The sequence below is a fragment of the Pundamilia nyererei genome, unplaced genomic scaffold, assembly GCF_000239375.1.
Source record: "Pundamilia nyererei isolate P.nyererei 1_Seehausen unplaced genomic scaffold, PunNye1.0 scaffold00059, whole genome shotgun sequence".
NCBI classification, from domain to species: domain Eukaryota; kingdom Metazoa; phylum Chordata; class Actinopteri; order Cichliformes; family Cichlidae; genus Pundamilia; species Pundamilia nyererei.
Window position 1 is genome coordinate 304,169 of NW_005187460.1, and position 19,717 is coordinate 323,885.

Here is a 19,717-nt window from a genome sequence, read left to right on the forward strand (position 1 = left end):
GCCGTTATTTGTATCCCATACATTTTTCAGTTGTCTTTGTTTCTTCTATACTGCCATTAGCCATCAAATGCTGCTTTTCAACAACTGCCAAACATTAGTCTGCACATCAGCTATGACAGAAATGGCAAAACAAGCAAAATATGCTCAGGAGTAGACATATGCACATCACTTTGTCTGATTGTTGCATGAAAAACAAGAACGTGACCAGGAATAGCTATCCTCTGTTGCAAACAAAATATCAACTCAATACAAGCACTGGCCAAAGAAATATGATACATACAATTTCAGTTTGTACAGCAGAGCTGCGGTTAACACATTTTTATGTCAGGTGCTCTTTGGACAGGTTTTCAGCAGTTTTGCTGTTGGTGGATTGTACACACTCCTTAAAAGTAGATTTGTGTTGAAATGTAGGTCATGTTAGGTGATCCTAATGCTGCAAAGTAATGTAATGAGTTGTGTGAAGAACTGATTCCTATATAAAGTAAATAGAGAAATGCACTTCTGCTTGGTTGCAACACTGCTCAATGTGTAATGAAAAACCTGATTATTCTATGCAGGTGCAAAAATGTGCTGACATTATACTACTAAGTTAGTTAAAAAATTTTCTTTCTTCTTACATTGTGTATTATTCTTTATTTATCAGTTCACCTGCTTTCTCTTGTCAAACGCACAGATCCGTTAATTTCTTCTTCCTTGGACGCCTTTTAAATCAGATTTGAAAAGCTAGCACTCAATGTCATGCTTTCTATCGACAACGAAAATGTATCCTTAGAAATGCATAATGTTGGACTTCAATTTTAAATCAGTTACGTTTAATTCAATTCAGATTCATTTACGTTGCCCCAACAGCAGTGCCCTCTCTTTATGCTAATAATAGAAATATTACAGAGATTTTTTTCTTAGAGAAAAAATGGAGTATATTACAAATTATCTAAAATTTTATTAGATTAAAAACTTACTATAAGGGCCAAAAACAAAAAGAGTTTTGATTAAACTGCTACATTTTGCTGTAAATTGATTCCACATGCTTCTGCAACTATTTATTATCAATAAGAGTAACCTCTACTACTCAAAGATGAGTAATTGTATTGTGTATATGTTTAGGGGTTTTATTGTGAATAGCTTCGGACAGAAAGAGCACATGCATAGGACATATTTTGCATATTGTTGCAAAGCCTAATTGGAATTTAGAGAGATTCCAAGGGGTAGATCTAGTAGCCAATAAGGACGGAGTATTGCTTTTTTCTGGCCCTCTTATGAGTTTTCTTAGTTTCCCAGAAAGGAAGCTATCAGGATTTGTCTAATGCTGAATATAGGTAGGAAATTCATGGGTAGCAGACTTGAGGCATTGGTATAGCAGATTGGCAGGTGGTTGGCCAGGAGGAGGAATTGGAAAAAGCAGCAGGATAGCAGGCTAGAGGCTAGCTCAGGAAAAGGCCTAGGAAAAGGGTGAAGGCTAGTCAGGTGGATAAGTTTAGTCATTCATTTAGTCACTCATTAAACCTTAGACAGGTTTAATGAGTGCTTTTTAAAAAAAATATATAAATTGATTTATTTTTACAATAATTATAATTATGACCTCAGTATATCACAGATCAACACTCCTAATGCTTTACAGACAAACTATATGTGTACTGTATATATATATATACAGTACACATATACATATATGCTGCTGATAGACATGGATGACATACAGCATATTAGAGTTCCCAAGATTCTCAGAAGGGGAAATAAAACACTCATGCAAAATATCCAACACATCTCAATAGGTACGAAAAGTACTGAGTGTGTAATTGGCATGCAAAGAATGAAGTAGTGTGTTTTCTGATATCAAGGCTTTATTCAATCTTTTGACACAGTATGTCACTCGTTGTCATCCTTTCATCACTCTGTCTCTCCTTTCCTCTCATTTTTCTCCCCTGCCTTTAGCTCTGCAGTCAGAGGCCTCTGTGGCAGATTTTGCCCAGCAGTACTAAGGACACATGTGCCTTGAAGGAAAGACAGACAAACACGCAGATGGGTGGGACGTGAGGATAGACAGTGTTTGTTTGAAGCTTAGTTTCAGTCTTTTCTCATTCTCAGTCAGTCCCATTCGTGGTGTAGTCTAGGAAGACGTGGGAACAGTATTCATTTACCGGGCTTTTGTAGTTATGATTAAATTAAATGTTCTTTGATAATTCTGTTCTTACAGCAAAAATACTATGTAGTACTCATCCATGTTTTATTTCTCTTTTTTCGTTTCCCCCCATTTACTTTGCATTAAAACGTTGTTTAATACACTGTGGGTAATTAATCTTGAAACAAGAAGGCTAAAAGTTATGCCTGACTTTCACATCATTATCAAACCATTTGTGACACATTTACCAGATGTGGCCTCCTTCACACCTTCAGCTCAGTTAGCTCACCTGCTTCCCCCAAGTTTATGACCTTTGTTGGGAGTCATTCGATGCTGAACCCAGTCTTTGTTTACAGCCTCAATTTCTTGCCTTGCAGGGTGCTTATTATCATCAAACAGCAAACGACCTAAATACTGGCAGAGTGAAGATTTTGATACTTTTAGGTCAAATAGTTGTTTTCATATTCAGCTTCCACTTCATTAGGTACACCTGTCCAACGGCTCATTAATATAAATATGTAATCAGCCAATGACACAACAGCAGCTTAGGGTAGTGGCATGTAGACACAATCCAGATGAACTATTGAAGTTCAAACTGAGCTGGGATTTTCCCACAAAACCAGAGAATGTCAAAAAAAGAAATACTATGCTGTGAGCAGCAGTTCTTTTGCCAGAAAATGCCTGGTTGCTGCAAAAGGTCAGAGTAGAATGGCCAGACTGCTTCAAGCTGATAGGAAGGGAAAAATAATTCAAATAACCACTTATCACAACCAAGGCATGCGGAAGAGCACCTCTGAAAGCACAATGATCCTTGAAGCACATGCAGCAGCAGCAGAAGACCACATACCTCTCTCATACTGTATTTATTCTGTATAAAAATATTGTATTCTCATTTATCTGCTCGGTGGCTGTGTTACACATTTAAATGCAGCAAAGTACTTGGATGAATTTCAAGCATAATTAGACATTCTTTTATTGCTTGCAACCACCAAAAAATTACATAGATCATAATCTGGCATATCTCACATCATCAAGACGCTGTGTCAAGTTAATTAAGACATGTCTTTATGCTAAGATGGTGATAGAGAGGTCGACACTTTTGTCTGAATTTAGACAAACCAAAGTATTGTAACAGCAACATTTACAGAAATAACTCACTGTAACGGCTGACTCATAAGATTAATGAAACCTTGTCAAAGACAAAGACAGCATTAAATCCTTTGTAGAGTTCATGGATGAAACTTTATGTGAAGTCTTCGGAGCAGCTATGGCTGGTTAACACTTTACAGTTTCTTTATGCTCACGTAACAGTGACGAGCAAGTTAGACCCCAAAAATTAATTAACAAAGGATTCAAATCTATTTTAATTCAACATATTTTAAATAAAGAAGAGCAATTGAAGAGCAGACGTACAGCATAAATTCACATCAAATGTAACTGACTAATTCACTCGAAAGCTGTTTCACGGAGAGATGTGGGAAATTCTTTTGTTGTTTCTTAATTAATGAAGTGGTTAAAAGGTCTGGAGATGTCAATGGCAATTTTATTTTCATTGCAAGCAAACTCAATTGGAGATGAGTCAAAGGGTATAATTTGGAAGCAAGGAGCTCTTAATGCAAGTGAAACATACTCAGACTGCAACACAATATAAACCATCATAGAGAGAACATTGGGAACATTAAATGTGGCCAGTTCTTACATTCTGAGAAAGAAAGCACTGGTGATCTCAGGAACACAAAAGGCCTGAGTGTTCAGTGAAGAAACAGTCATAGATAATTGCAGGGTCCTTCCTGTGCACCCCAGCTGTGAAACTATATTCTTTCAACAGATGATGCAAAGATGAACCAAAATGTGGGTGTGCAGATATATGTAACATAACGGTAAGATCTGAGAAAAAAAGTGCATGGCATGCTCGGTTTCCAGTGACACTGGGCCTCTGGTATTTATAAATGATTTGAAAAGAAGAAAACTAGAACTAGGATAAATTCTACAATTTGTATGGATTCTTTCTCCTCAGGTTTAACCAATTACAGTAGATATATTTGATAGAGCTTCTCAGTATAATGCAGACAATGAGCAAAAGCATTCCATGAAAGCGCCTCAGGTGGAAATGGAAAATTCTGCATTGGATGAGTCTGACACCTGAGCTCATTCAAATGAGCGTGCAATTCAGTGGTGAAAACCAAACAAGAAACAATAAAATAAGAAATAAACAAGAAATAAATAGATAGATAAAATGATTTTCTTCTATTCCAACTTTAAAAAATAAAAACAAACCAAAAAACCAAAACACGAAAAAGTTGCTTTGACAACCGTAAGTGATTTAATTTGCCATCTCTTACACACAGAACAATTTCAAATGATCTTGACACAACAACACACCATATAATGTATTTATATTACACCGCACTTACCCAGAACAACCACACACCTTTGATCACTACTCTTCCCCCCCACCGTTCGCTACCGTTTGTGTCTCATTCTCCTAACCTCTTAACTTCTAAACTCCTTTTCCCCCCTCTTCTTATCCCCCGGCACCTCATTGGTCCTTTCCCATCATCATTGTTATACTCTTTGTCTACTTGCTGGTTAATTACTGTTAATGCAAAGAACTGAGTAACACATGGGCAAACACAGAGACATAGCCTCCCACAGATTCTGTAACCCATTTGTGTAACCCACCCATGGACCCATGAGAGGCAGTGGGAGCTATAAAAATGCTGACTGCACACAGCTATGAATATAGTTTAGTTTACATCTGTGCTTTGGACGGCTTCATTTCCAACCTTCTCAGTGTGTCAGCAGCTGCTTTTCTTTGATGTGATTATGGGTGGGAGACAAGAAGAGACACTGGTATGTAAGGAAAAGAGCCAACTCTGCAGTAATCTTAGCCAAATAGCTCCAATTCTCTTTCTGACCTTGTGTCTAGCTCTCTGAACTAGTATAAATGATATTTTTGACACAGTAATGTGTATTAAGTATTAGAGCTGGGCAATGAATTAATTAATTGTTTCATTTTTTTTGTTTTTAAAGTCATTAATACGCTGCACCCACCAAGCCACCCTGTACTTTATGTACTGTGCCTTTAAAACGCACTACCATGTTTATTGTCACATGACTATCCAATCCACATTGTGAAGGAAAACTCCAATCCTGAGGCGACTGTGCAACTCCAGCAGCTTGTAGCAAATAGAAACGCCGTGTCTGTTGTTTTGGCACATTTTTGGCTTTAGTACACACAACACAGACAAGAAAGCCAAAAACTGAACCAAAGGTAATACCACCAGTTGTTCACAACATTTGGAACGGGCTCAAATCACTAAAGAAAATATCCCAGATTTGGTGTGTAAGCATATTGACAGTACAAACCTGTTGAAGTAAATTATTAAATGAAAATACATCAAAATATATAACTGATGCTGAGAGACAAGTACATGCTTAGTTTACACTAACTCTATTACATCATTTGTTGTTCACATGAAAATAATGGATTTGGGTTAAATGTCTTTGCTTATTTTATAAGAATTTTGAACTTGAAGGCGTTAGACTTCGCCCATTCAATTATAATGGTTTAGTAACACTACCAATAGATAAACTCACTTTTACTACATTTATTCATAATTAAATTTCTAATAAAAACTCCACTGTTGATCAATCACAGTAAACACAGAGTTATTACCACAGGCCAAAGATGGAAAAGTCACCAGCATCACCACAAGGCCACATTTCACTGGCTGACTGAGCAGGTCGCACCACTGAGATGTGTCGCTGTGAACAGTGGTTCCCCGCTCACAAAGGTTCCCCGCTCACAGCTGAGGTGTTTCCTGGATGAAAACCAAGGGCAAGATAGTGCTATGTTTATTTGCAATTTATGCATCAAAACATGTGCAATAAACCTGATATGTTGGAAAACATTTTACAATCAGTGAAGTTCTAAACAGTGAAACCTGAAAAACATTGCATTAAGGCCAAACATATCCACTTTGGTCTCAGCTTTCCAAAGGAGCTCCAGAAGTTTTGGTTTGCTCAGATGCAACTTTGCAAACTTAATTTGTGCTGCCATGTTCTTTTTAAAGAAAACAGGCTTTCACCCGGCAACCCTTACAAACGAGCCATATTTCTTCAGTCCTTTTATAATTTTATAAAAGGACTTAAGTTAGTTGGTTTAATATGCTAACCAACTAACTAACTAACTAAGATGTAGCTCTTGGATTTTAATTTAGTTTTTGCTGTTTCTTTGACCATGGCCTGACTTTGGAGCAAATTTTCGTGGACGTTTCAAAGACCGTATTGAATCTTTTCCATTTGTGATTATCCTTTCTTGCCCTAGAATGACAAACTTAAAATTATTTGAAAATTTGTTTATTGGTTCCAAGATTACAAGCAGCGTTTGCTTCTCTAAGACCACTGGTGCCCTAAGTCTAAGTCCTTATGTCTTTCCTTCTTGGCATTGTGCTAAAACACAGCTCAGTGCTCCTGCTAAGCCTTCTGCTTTTATAGAGGTGCTCACAGTTGCTCATAATCAATTATTCAATCCATTTGATTAGCAGCGCCTGGTTGCCGCTCACGCTCTTAATTGCTATGGAAGCAGTAAGGGTAGATTTACTTGTTTACAGTATTGCATTGAGTCCTGTGGAAACTTTCTTTTTTCTGTAAGTGTCTTTACTTTACTTCATGCTTTGCTTTGTGGTTAACAGTTAAAGTTGTTACTGACTGCAACATGGAAGGCTGTTCAATGAAAGCACAACTGAAAAGTGTTATTCTCTGGGGGGGGAAAAAGAAACATTGTAAACATCTACCAATTTCTGCCTCTACAGCCACCCCTCTATGTGGGGTGGCTGTAGCTCAGGTGGCAGAGCAGGTCAGCCACTAATCAGAAGGTCGGTGGTTCGATCCCAGGCTGCCTCCTGGCTGTATGCCAAATATCCTTGGGCAAGATACTAACCCCGTGTTTGCCTACTGGTGGTGGTCAGAGGGCCCGGTGGCGCCTGTGTCTGGCAGCCTCGCCTCTGTCAGTGTGCCCCAGGGCAGCTGTGGCTACAATGTAGCTTGCTATCGCCAGTGTGTGAGAATGGGTGAATGACTGAATGTAGTGTAAAGCGCTTTGGGGTCCTATGGACTAGAAAAGCGCTATACAAATGCAGGCCATTTACCATTTACAAACTCAGAGTTTCAGGCATTTATGGCTATTAGTCTCTGACAACTTGGACAGTAACCCGAAAGTCTCACTAGAGGGCGTTTCACTAGAAAAAGTTGTCGTTTATAAAACAGAAGTGGTTTAGTACATATGGATGATATTTGACATGAAAGCAGAAATCTGGCGTACCACTTGGAAAATGTTAGAATCTGTGTTTTAGTGCAAACAGAACACGACATTTCCAGTGTGTTTTTTGGGCCTTATTTTTTTAGCACATCAAATAAATAACACTTTTCATAGAAATGCTACTTAGTGACAGACAAATCAGAATCTGATAACGTGGGTCTATATACTGTTGCAGCATCTCAAAACATAATCTGTGAAACAGAAGGAGATCACTTGCTTTCATAATATTTGTCACTCTTTTTGTGCTTACTTTAGTTTAGATAAATGAAGATAATGAAAAAATGATGAAGGAATTGAATTGACTCCATACTCTGCACACAAACAGAGTAACTAACAATAAAATACAACTAAGTTTAAAGGTTTGCATCACTGAGCTGCTTAATTAACATAGCTTTTTCTTTCCAGTCCAGCTCATTATCTTCTGTAAAGTCTTTGACACACCATAGTTTAGGAATTCCTTGTTAATTAAATAATGATAATTTCTGTCCTCAATCATTCCTGACTTGCTCTTCAGAAATTTGCACCAGTTGTTAAAGTCAAAATGTTGTCCGTGTGTTTATGTGTTTGTTGCTCTGTGACTGCACTCATGCCCCTTGCAAGTATATCATGTGCAGAGTGAGAGCTAATAGGATGTGTTGTCCTCAGCATGCATGCATTTTCATGAGGCATGAGCTCCTGCCTTATCTCATGCCCATCCCTACTTACTGTGCCCAGTAATGTTCATGTCTAATCTGGTGATATTTCTCCATTCAAGTTGAAACGGAGAAACAGGATCAGTCGAGTATTATTGCTAAAAATGAGATGCCCTGCTCTGCTCACTGTGGGGCAGCTAGCACAGACTCTCCCTAACTGATTTAGACTGTCTGTGTGGATGTCTGTGCTTGTGTTTGTCAGGGAAAGGGTGACAGTGCCGAAGGGAGAGAGAGAGAGAGTGAAGGAGAGAGAGATAAAGAAAGGCACAGAAGCAAAGAGAGAGGCCTCGGAGAGAGGAAAAGAAGTATGTCAGTTTCTCTGACAGTTATTTGCACAAATTGTTCATAGATAGGTGTTGTGTATTGATGACTGGAGGTATGTTGTGACAGGTGTCCTGCACTGTGACTGAAACAGAAGATAGGTAGCATCTCATTATATATATATAGTAATACTTACAGATGGAGCCATCTGCCACCTTGTAGCCATCAGCTATTATTGCCATCATTATTGTCACTCCAGTTGTCTGCCCTGGTGATGCTAATTAGAGTAAACCACAGCAGCTGAAATAGTAAGCAAAGGTCAATAGGAGAGAAAGAGGGAGAGGAAGACAAATAGTGAAAGAATGAGAGTGCGATAGAGCAGTGACATAGATTCCTCCTCTGTTGGCCTCTTTTTCCATAGCCTCATGATGGAAGGGTTTGTGTGCTTGAATGATCCCAGGAGCTACTATTTTGTTCATGACATTTTGCCCCTGGGAAGATCTCCCAAGGCAAACTTATCATGAGTGAAGAGCCAGACTAAGACGGCAAGACTAGGGGACTAAGTTACCAGGGTTAACAGGGCTCACACCCTTGACTCATACCTGGGGTAGGGGCTTGAGAGCAGGCACTTGACGCCTAGGACTTAGCCGTGCTCAGCAGTGCATAGTCTTCCAATGGGCCCACCATATGTCATAGGGGTTTGAGCAATGTGAAATGAGCAACTGTCTGGCGTTCCAATCCTTGGATGTAAAAACTGGCTCCTGCTATATGGAATGCCACCTCTCTGGCTAGATATAGTCTGGCTCACTTCAACACATGGCTTATGTTCTGGAACAAGTCTCCTAGAAAGAGGCTGGACTCTACTGCAATCTGGGATTGCCCCTAGCTCTGTTTCTGTATGTTGGGGATTTCCCTGGACGATCAGAATTTAAATTTTTTTTTTCCATGTGCCTTTGGATTTGGGAACTGGTCCTATATGTTGTTTGAGTCTATGCAACGAAATGAGCACCACACAACCACACCTTCTTGCCATTGTCCTGCCAGGGGACATCTATATGCACTTGGACAATAACAGTGAAACCTGAGGGTTGTGGAACACTGGACCAGTTCTTTATCATCTCAAGGATATTTGAGGGAGTTTGGGAGTTTGCCCAAGTACATGTACAAGGGTAGCAGGTACACATCTCTGCTATGTGTAGATGTGATTCTGTTGGCTTCATTTTTCCACCTAGTGTGAATCAACTGGGATGAGAATTATCCTCTCCAAGTCTGAGGAAATGGTTTTCAGCTGGAAAATGGGGGCCCTACTGCTGCAAATTTAGGAGTTTATGCAACTTGTTCACAAGTAAGGGCAGAGTGAGAAGTGAAATTGAGAGATACAGTGGGGCAAAAAAGTATTTAGTCAGCCACCGATTGTGCAAGTTCCCCCATTTAAAATGATGACAGAGGTCAGTAATTTGCACCAGAGCTACACTTCAACTGTGAGAGACAGAATGTGAAAAAAAAATCCATGAATTCACATGGTAGGATTTGTAAAGAATTTATTCATAAATCAGGGTGGAAAATAAGTATTTGGTCACCTCAAACAAGGAAAATCTCTGGCTCTCACAGACCTGTAACATCTTCTGTAAGAAGCTTTTCTGTCCCCCACTCGTTACCTGTATGAATGGCACCTGTTTGAACTCATCATCTGTATAAAAGACACCTGTCCACAGCCTCAAACAGTCAGACTCCAAACTCCGCCATGGCCAAGACCAAAGAGCTTTCGAAGGACACCAGGAAAAGTATTGTAGACCTGCACCAGACTGGGAAGAGTGAATCTACAATAGGCAAGCAGCTTGGTGTGAAAAAATCAACTGTGGGAGCAATCATCAGAAAATGGAAGACATACAAGACCACTGATAATCTCCCTCGATCTGGGGCTCCACGCAAGATCTCATCCCGTGGGGTCAAAATGATCATGAGAACGGTGAGCAAAGATCCCAGAACCACACGGGGGGACCTGGTGAATGACCTACAGAGAGCTGGGACCAAAGTAACAAAGGTCACCATCAGTAACACACTACAACGGCAGGGAATCAAATCCCGCAGTGCCAGACGTGTTCCGCTGCTGAAGCCAGTGCATGTCCAGGCCCGTCTGAAGTTTGCCAGAGAGCACATGGATGATACAGCAGAGGATTGGGAGAATGTCATGTGGTCAGATGAACCCAAAGTAGAACTTTTTGGTATAAACTCAACTCGTCGTGTTTGGAGGAAGAAGAATACTGATTTGCATCCCAAGAACACCATACCTACTGTGAAGCATGGGGGTGGAAACATCATGCTATGGGGCTGTTTTTCTGCCAAGGGGACAGGACGACTGATCCGTGTTAAGGACAGAATGAATGGGGCCATGTATCGTGAGATTTTGAGCCAAAACCTCCTTCCATCAGTGAGAACCTTGAAGATGAAACGAGGCTGGGTCTTCCAACATGACAATGATCCAAAACACACCGCCCGGGCAACAAAGGAGTGGCTCCGTAAGAAGCATTTGAAAGTCCTGGAGTGGCCTAGCCAGTCTCCAGACCTCAACCCCATAGAAAATCTGTGGCGGGAGTTGAAAGTCTGCTCGGCGACAGCCCCAAAACATCACTGCTCTCGAGAAGATCTGCATGGAGGAATGGGCCAAAATACCAGCTACTGTGTGTGCAAACCTGGTAAAGACCTATAGTAAACGTTTGACCTCTGTTATTGCCAACAAAGGTTATGTTACAAAGTATTGAGTTGTATTTTTGTTATTGACCAAATACTTATTTTCCACCCTGATTTACGAATAAATTCTTTACAAATCCTACCATGTGGATTCATGGATTTTTTTTTCATATTCTGTCTCTCACAGTTGAAGTGTACCTCTGGTGCAAATTACTGACCTCTGTCATCATTTTAAGTGGGGGAACTTGCACAATCGGTGGCTGACTAAATACTTTTTTGCCCCACTGTATGTTGTGGTGAATAGAAAGTGCAGCATAAAAGTGAAGATGTTTGTTTACTGGTCAGTCTGCATTCCTACCCTCACCTTGGACACCCACCTCAGGTTTGGGTAGTGACTAAAAGAATAAGATCGTGGATGAACTTTCTATAAATGGTGATGTGCTTTCGGCATATCATGATGGGAGGAGGCCCGGGGCAAACCCAGGACACACTGTCTTGGGCTACGTCCACACGTACACGGGTATTTTTGAAAACGGAGATTTTCCGTTTTCGTTTTAAAAATTAATCCCATCCACACGTAAAGGCAGAAATGAAGGAAAACGCTGCTAGGAACTTGCCAAAGCAACAGGTGGCGATATATATTCCTAACTGTGCAGAAATGTTGGCCAATCAGAAGTTTAGAAGCCTCGGTGGGAAAAAGTAAACAAAGCTGGGGCATAGAAGCAGAACTGAGTGGTATGTATGGGGGGACAGTAACTGTGTGTTTATATGTAAGCATTTAAACATTGCAGAGAGTAGAATTAACAGTAACAGTATTGTAGAAATTCATTTCACCGAAACAATAACGTGGCGCACAGTGTGACGTCAAAAAATGCGCACACCTTTGAGGCTGCGTTTTCTGCGTTTTTCTCGTCCACACCTAAATGCAAAGATGGAGTTTTCAAAAATATCCACCCTGGCGGAGTTTTTAAAAATCTCTGTTTTCAGTGACCAAAAACGCCGTTTACGTGTGGACGAAAGGTGCAAACGCATAGAAAAATCTGCGTTTTCAAAAATACCCGGGTACGTGTGGACGTAGCCTTGGTCTAGTGTGATCAGGTCGAGGGCGGTCTGCTGACATCACAAACCACACCCAGATACATGGTGGAAAATGGGTGGATGGATAGATGACCTTATTCTATCTGTCTCACTTGAGTTTCACATTAAGTCTAATCATCATAGTTGCCAACCCCTTTCTTTTAAAATGTATTTTAAAATCCATCAGTGCTGAGTGATCCAGTGTTTATGTATATTTTTCCAATCTTTCTTTTTAAGGATGGATATAGTTTACCAGAAGATATTTCTTTATAACGCCATTTCAATTAGTTTAATCCTGTGCAGTTTATTGCGATTCATATCAGCATTCATCTTTACTTAGCATAATGAATAAATTGTAATAAACATCATTAGTAAATTAATGAAGTAGTGACAGTGCACAATGAATTTAATGAAGTAACAGCAATGCACTCTGCTTTTAATTCACCTGTTAAGGAGCGTGATGTAAAAATGGCTATAAAAAGGTAAAGAATTTTGCAATAAGAGGTTTTTTTTATTGTAAAATGCTGTTAGAGATGATAGTTGTGTTTAACCCCAGTTTTTTATTTGTATTTCTTTTGAATGCAGCTCCAGGTCAAGAGTCTTCACTAGAAAAATCCTGGCAGAACTGCTGAGGATCCGCAGAACGAAGAGCAAAGCGCGTAAGAAGATCTTCATAAATGCAAATCAAGAAGAGGAGCTTTCCATCTTTGTGTTGAAATAAACACTTAAAGAGTGGACAACACATACTGGAAACAGGTAGGTGATAAAAATCTATCTTAAGCATAGTGTGTTCAGGCAGAGAAAGACATCATAAAGATGACGTTGCTTTTCATTTTTCAAACCATTTGTCACATGTATATGAAAATATGCCTACATAGTGAATTACATACATGCTGCAATCTTAAGAAATAAAACCAACCTGTCACAAGCTTCTGCCCAGTTGTGTGTTTCTGTGCGTGTGTGTGTGTTTGTGTGTGGCATACAACTTGGCATTAGGGCGAAAGCATTCTTTAGTGTCTTAACAAGCATATATTATGCCATCTTTTTCCACTTTTATTGCACTTATTTTACTGGCAACACTGTAATTAACGTTGGCAGTGTTTCACTTACCACAGTTATTATATTCTGCATGTGCATACGTGAGTGTACTGTGTGTATGTACATGTCAGGCACAGATAAAGTCAAAGAAGTAATTGTTGTAATTATTTCTTTTCCGATCACCCCTTCCCGACTGTGTTAATGTTAGTGAAATTCCTGAGACTCTTGAGACAGATGTAATGCAGAGTAACGGCGCTCAGTTCAACCACCTTTCTATTCACGAAGTGACATATCCGCGCCATTTTATGGTGCTCATATGTCATTAAGTTAATTACTATTGTCAGGAAGAGACTCGGCGCTTCTGACAACAGTGCCGCAAAAAGAAAAGAAAAGAAAAGACAAAAGAAAACAGCAGTTATACATCACTGTTAAAAGATTTGAGTTTTTGTTTTTGGAAGCAAACCAAAGAAAATCAAAACAAACAATGTTTTCACATGTGTAATTATGAGAGGCGACAATTTCTGCTCAAAGTGTGCGCGTAGATGTCGCGTACCTTCTTCTAAGCTTCAAGTAGTTAAAAAGTGAGCTGAGTGTATGCTCCTGGAAATCAGCCAGAAATGCAGTGTTTGTTCTTTCAACCATTTCTGGAACAGCTTCAGTGTATGGTCACACTTTCTGGGCTTTTTTTGCCAAAATGTTATTTCTCATGAGCAACGAGGGATTAGAGGAGGGATGTGTTTCCTTATAACAAGATATATGTAAATACAGGCCGTTCAGTTCTGTTTTATTTGTGACTGTCTGATGCTAACAGACTGCATCCCACAAAGCATCTGTAAAATAAAGAATTGAAACCTGAGCATTTCAACACAATTAATGTCCTTCAGTTTGACTTTAGTCTTCCTCATAATGACTGCCAGATGTTTAGGATTGATCTTTCTTTTTTCTTCCTTTCTTCGCTGCTTAAAGTCCTTATAGCTTGGCAATGGCAGATGGATGAGCGTCTGAACCTCTTAGATCAGGTTTTAGTTTCGGCCATTACCAATGAATGCAGAGTAAAGTGCCTTGGATAGACCTACGACTAATCAGAGCTAAGTGATGGAATAATGTAGACTGACCATGGCGAGCAGAGATATAGTTATTGGATGTTATCTTTCTCTTATTGCATAAACACTGATTGGCCATGCAGGAGCAAGGATGTGAGGAAATACACCTGAAACGTAGCTCTCTCTTTTAGAATTATGTGCTATGTGAAGTTTTGACTGTTGTTATTAGCTGCGATATGCTTACCTTATACAACAGTGATTTAAGACCTCAACTTTTATGTGAAACGAAAAGTGCTGTGTGATTTGTCCTGACTGTGATAGAGAAGGGGAGGTTTGTAGTTACAGTTGTGAACCTGCCAGTTCCCCTTAGAGCTACAGCCTCATCATATGTAGTGGGTTTAACATAAAAATGAGACTTTGGATCCATAAAACAACGGAAGATAAAATCAGATCATAACAATAATGTGTGTGTGGGCCACATACTGTAAGTATTAAATTATAAGACAGAGTAGGTTCTCTGTCTTTATTGGGTCTTTTTTTTACCAGCCCAACAGTGTTTGTCACCAGTTGCATAATCACTGCTAAAAATGAATGCCTTGAGGCTTTTGTTCTCCTTCTAACTTTCTTAGTATGACCTTTGTGTTTGTTTTTGGTTAGACCGTCATTTCTTGATGTTGAAGTATTTCCAAAAGGCTTTTTAAGGAGACAAAGGCCTGTTTAGTTTTTTTCTAATTTTCTAATTATTTAAAATAAGCACCAGTTCCACAGTAAAAAGGCGTAGTGCAGCTGCGGATTTTAAGATAACGTTTCTTGAAGGGGTTCAATGTATAAGTCCGACCTTCTTTAGCTTTCTGCCTGGGAATTCGTATTCGAGGGCACAAGATTGTTCTGAATTTTGGTGTTCACTTTTAGCAATAGAGACGTCCAGTGATATAAGTATAGTCTCATGGAAAGGGTTAGTAACTGGGGGAAATGTTGCATTCATTGTCCCCCATTAAGTGATTGCTTTAAATAACATGTTCTGACTGTATGGCTTACAAGCTCAAACAACATTGGACTTCTTTGGCATCCCTGTGCTCTGGCAGGAATTGCATAATCAAATTAATGTGACAATGCCCCAACCTGTTCTCCTCTCAGTGCGTCAAATGCTGCAATTCTGTTAGACACGTGTCACATTGATACCCACAAGGTGTCCTTAGGCAGAAATAACTTGCTGGTCACTATTGTTTAGAAATCAACACATTGTTAGGAGATACGCGCAGAACTTGCCATTACCGTTTGCACATTATTGTAATTGGGGCAACTTAGTAAATCTGGCTGTTAGCAGTATAATGATTTTGACTTTTTCATACCAATATTTGTTTTGGTTTCATTCATGAGTGAACATTCAGTTCACTCATTAAATATCTATTTGGCCCTAATTTTAATATCTTAGAGGCCCAGAAGTAGAGATTTGTTCAAGAGGTGGATGGTACTAATGTGTCCCAAAAGACGTTACCCCTTTTTTCTGAGTACCAGCATACTAGTGTCACCTACCCTGTAAGAATTATTAATGAAAAGCAATAGCTGCTAGAAAAACAGTGGTAGTTTATTCCTTTTTTGTGCAGTGGGATTTGCAAATGTTGACCCCTATTCCTCAAAGACAGACATGGTTTCAAGCAAAGATTGTGTGTCATCCACATCGATTCCAGCATACACATGCTCTCAGCATGACTGCAGTGCCTTTATATGTGCCTTTATATGCGCTACCAGTCACTATGAGCTCAAGCCTCTCTGCTGGAGCTAGAAGTGCTGTCTCATCACAAGGAAACCCTTTATTCACAGCAGCAGGTACTTCTCACTTAAATAAAAAATAATGATGTATGCAGGGACTGCAAAAAATCTGCAAATCAATCTAGAATCAGTCAAATAAAGTTGAAAATGTTTAATCTGAGAAAGACATCATTCCTAGTGTTACCTTAATACAGATTTACCGATATGTTTTTAAAAATTGCAAAAGAGGTCATTGATTAAAACAAAAAGGGAAACCCAGAAACAACCCTTAAGATTTTAATGTAAAAAAAGAGGATATTTATCTTAAGAAAGCCACACCTAAAATTAATAAATAAATAAACATTTGTTTGTGTTCGATTTAAAAAAATCAACCACAGTGGGTGCAAAATATAACTGATAGCGCTGCCCAGGACACAGTGACAAGCATTGCTGCCTTACTTGTATATTTAACGACCTAATTGGCTTGCAGGATGAAATATGCCCTTTTTGCATACAAATCTCTATTTAAAGGGGAAGTGCTAATCATAAATATCAAGGCCAAATTCAGTTCCTGACCTACTTGCCGTGAAACTGTGGAAGATTTATGCCTGCAAGTCAAAGATCTAAATCATTAACATTTCAGGTTTTTTCCATATAGCGTCATACCATTAAATTGTCATATTTGCATAAGTCAACATTTAATTCCTTTTGAAAACCTACAAAGGTAAGATACTCCAATAAATTATGCCTAAAATTGTTGCTTTTTACAGTTACAGAGGACTTTTGTCTTCTTTGGTTTTCCCACTGATTTGTTTGACGACCTGTATCCTCAGTGCTCATCTGAAATGCCACTCATGGTTATAATTCATAATGGGCACATTAATATTGTGGAGAAAGTGAACTGGCTTGATTTTTAAGGCAATTTTTAAAAGAGATGTGTTTATATGTGCTGACAAAATATAGAACACATGTGTGTTTTGTGCTTTTGAAGCCTCAGGTTGATAGAAATTCATCTGAACTATGACTCCAAAAAAAGAATTTGTTTATAGCTTCACCACTAAAAGTTCTTCTAAAAACACTATCAAACCCACCAAGGATTGACATAGACAAAGACCAGATTTGAAAGCCAGCTTGTGGGAGGGTTTTAAATGGGGAAATCTCTGGAAGAAACACAGGAATTATAGATGAAAACTATCACCAAACCAGCATCACAGACTGTTTGAAATTCATGCAAAATGCCTACAGAAGTTTCTAGTTTCTGCTAAACTAGGGAATACTCACTTTGAAGGGAACAGAAGAATATTATTTCTGTGTGTTCAGGTATATCATTTTTGTCTGTAGGCTGTATATCAAAGAGGATCAAATGTTTTGAGGTTCAAATACATTGTGCAACCAGTGATTTTCCTTTTTGTTTCCTTGCTTTTGATGACTAACTTATTTGGCCACATGGTAGCTGACTTTCTTACATTCCGAAGCCTTTCAACTTTGTGTTAATATTGAGAAACATCAAATTTCTGTAAAACAAAAAAAATGTGTGAAACTTGGGAACTTCATGGTAAAGTCTTCTCGGTTGGAGGTGCTAGTGATTGAAGTTTTAAAGACATAGTCAAGGGTGAAGGGCTTTGCAGGATATTGCAGCTTCACATTATTATGACATTTGATTTCTCGCCGTAGTTTTAGCCCAAAATAATGAGTTCAGTCTGAACTCTAATCTAATGATTACAAGCAACCTGCCACTTAGGAATACATCGGTGAAGTGATTCATATTCAAAAGATTTAACATTTGCGGCTTCTACTGTTTATCTTACAGCACAGTGCAAATTTTTGTGCTTGCAATGCAATAATTCTTTGCCAAGTAAGTTGACTATGAAAGCAATTAAAGTCCATGAAGTATTTTAACTTTAACTGATATTGTTGGTCTGTTTTCACTGTTTTTATTGTTTACTCCATGGGCAGTAAAACAGTAATACATGGGCAGTAATTGCCACTAATGAAGGTGTTGTTAAAGCCAAAGGGAGCAGATTCACAAGGGCACACTATACCATATTTTTCTAAGAGTTGCCCTGCATGAGCAAATTAGTTCTTATATAATGTGTTTGGGGCATTCACTTTATTTTTCTGCATGTTTACATAGTGTGAGAATATCCTAATAAACAGGGATTTGGCATGTTCACACCTGCAGACATATTTGTGAACAAATGTGTAAGCTCTGCATGCTTTTCACGGCTCTTATGATGGACTGTGGCCAAGAGCATTTGCATAAACTCTATTTGGAGGCAAATACAACATAATGACTCTTGTTCAAGTCCTCGTTTTCACTGAGAGAGGTGTGGCCCTCACCCGCTCCGTTGTACTCACACCCACACCTTTGCCACTTTGAGAAGGAGTAAATATGCAGCTCGCGAAGTCGGATGGACGGCAAATTTGAGCCTTTGTCTTTGGGGAAGGGATATTTTATCATACCGTTTTCACATGTGCGACAGCAATTGTCTGTTTAAATTCTGCTTTCACCCCATTTAACCATCAATCTAGCAAATCCTGCTTTAATTATGAGCCATGCCTTTTCCTCCCCCTAAACTCAATCAGAACAAATAAAAGAGCCTTTTCAGCTATAATGGGATTATCGATCGGGTGGCAGCCTGAGACTTTGTGTATGTTTGTGTCTGGCTATGTGCGCGTGAGAAAACTAAGCCATGTGTGAATGTGTTATTGTGTATCTGTGGGTGTAGAGCAGTTTGAAACTGATAAATTGAAAGACATTTGGGGTGTGTGTGTGTGTGTATGTGTGTCAGTGCTGTCTGGAGTCTTGTCCATGTATATGGGTGCTGTCAGTGAAGGGCTGAAGGAATGAAGCATTAAATTACCTCGCAGTTTGAGTCTCATCGAGTGTGTGACAGGTTTTACTGATGAGTTCTGAGCTTTTTCAACTTTTGCCCACCAACACTTTGCTATGCAAACATGCAACACACACACCGAATGCGGTCAAGGGTGTTAAGTGATGCATTTGCTTATCTGCATACACTGACCTGCAAGGCCATGCTGCACAGTGTCGAGATGAAATATTATTTTACATTCATAATCTATGTTACTATTCATAATCCTTATTATTACTGTTGTATCATTTATGATTTATCATTATTGTCATTTCATTGACACATTTATTGAAACTGGTGATGTTATATTAAAGTCTGTATTTCAGGTGTTAGTATAAGCACATAATCTTTCATTGCAGGTGCAACTGTAATCATGTTATACACATATTGCATAATTAAAGGGTTGAAGCTCGGTTAAGTTAATTAATGGTTTGAAGCTACGGGCAGCGCGATGTCTGGCCGATCAATGGAGCAAAGTTCAAGCTGGAAGGATTGCTTATATATATACAATTTAACATATATTTTCTAAGATTGTTTAAGAAAGGAAATAAAGGCCGTGTGCCCTGTGCTGTGGATGTTTGCCTGGTAACAGATGATGTAGAGGGGGGTCATGCACTTAGATTAACGACACAGACACATAGCCTGTCTGGGTAAACTGATTGCAAGTGTTGTTTAAGTCTAGAAAAGTGTAATAACAGGATGCATCTGGGAGGCGGTGGAGGAACTGAAAGAGGAACTGTTCTGTTTTAGTGACGCGAGTTACTGGTCATCATAAGTATAAATATTACAACCACCTATTGTCAGGCGGGAGATGGAGCCTGATGTTTTGCAGAGCCTATCTTCACCAC

At 39.1% G+C, this 19,717-nt stretch overlaps 1 protein-coding gene across 1 annotated transcript in view; it reads left to right on the forward strand.

The window, feature by feature from the left end:
• elfn2b (extracellular leucine-rich repeat and fibronectin type III domain containing 2b) overlaps window positions 1-19,717 on the forward strand; it is an 85,901-nt gene that overhangs the window by 18,746 nt on the left and 47,438 nt on the right. The window contains exon 2 of the mRNA XM_005734517.1: window positions 12,749-12,919. The gene's annotated coding sequence lies outside the window, so the exon portion shown is untranslated. The remainder of the gene's footprint in view (window positions 1-12,748; window positions 12,920-19,717) is intronic.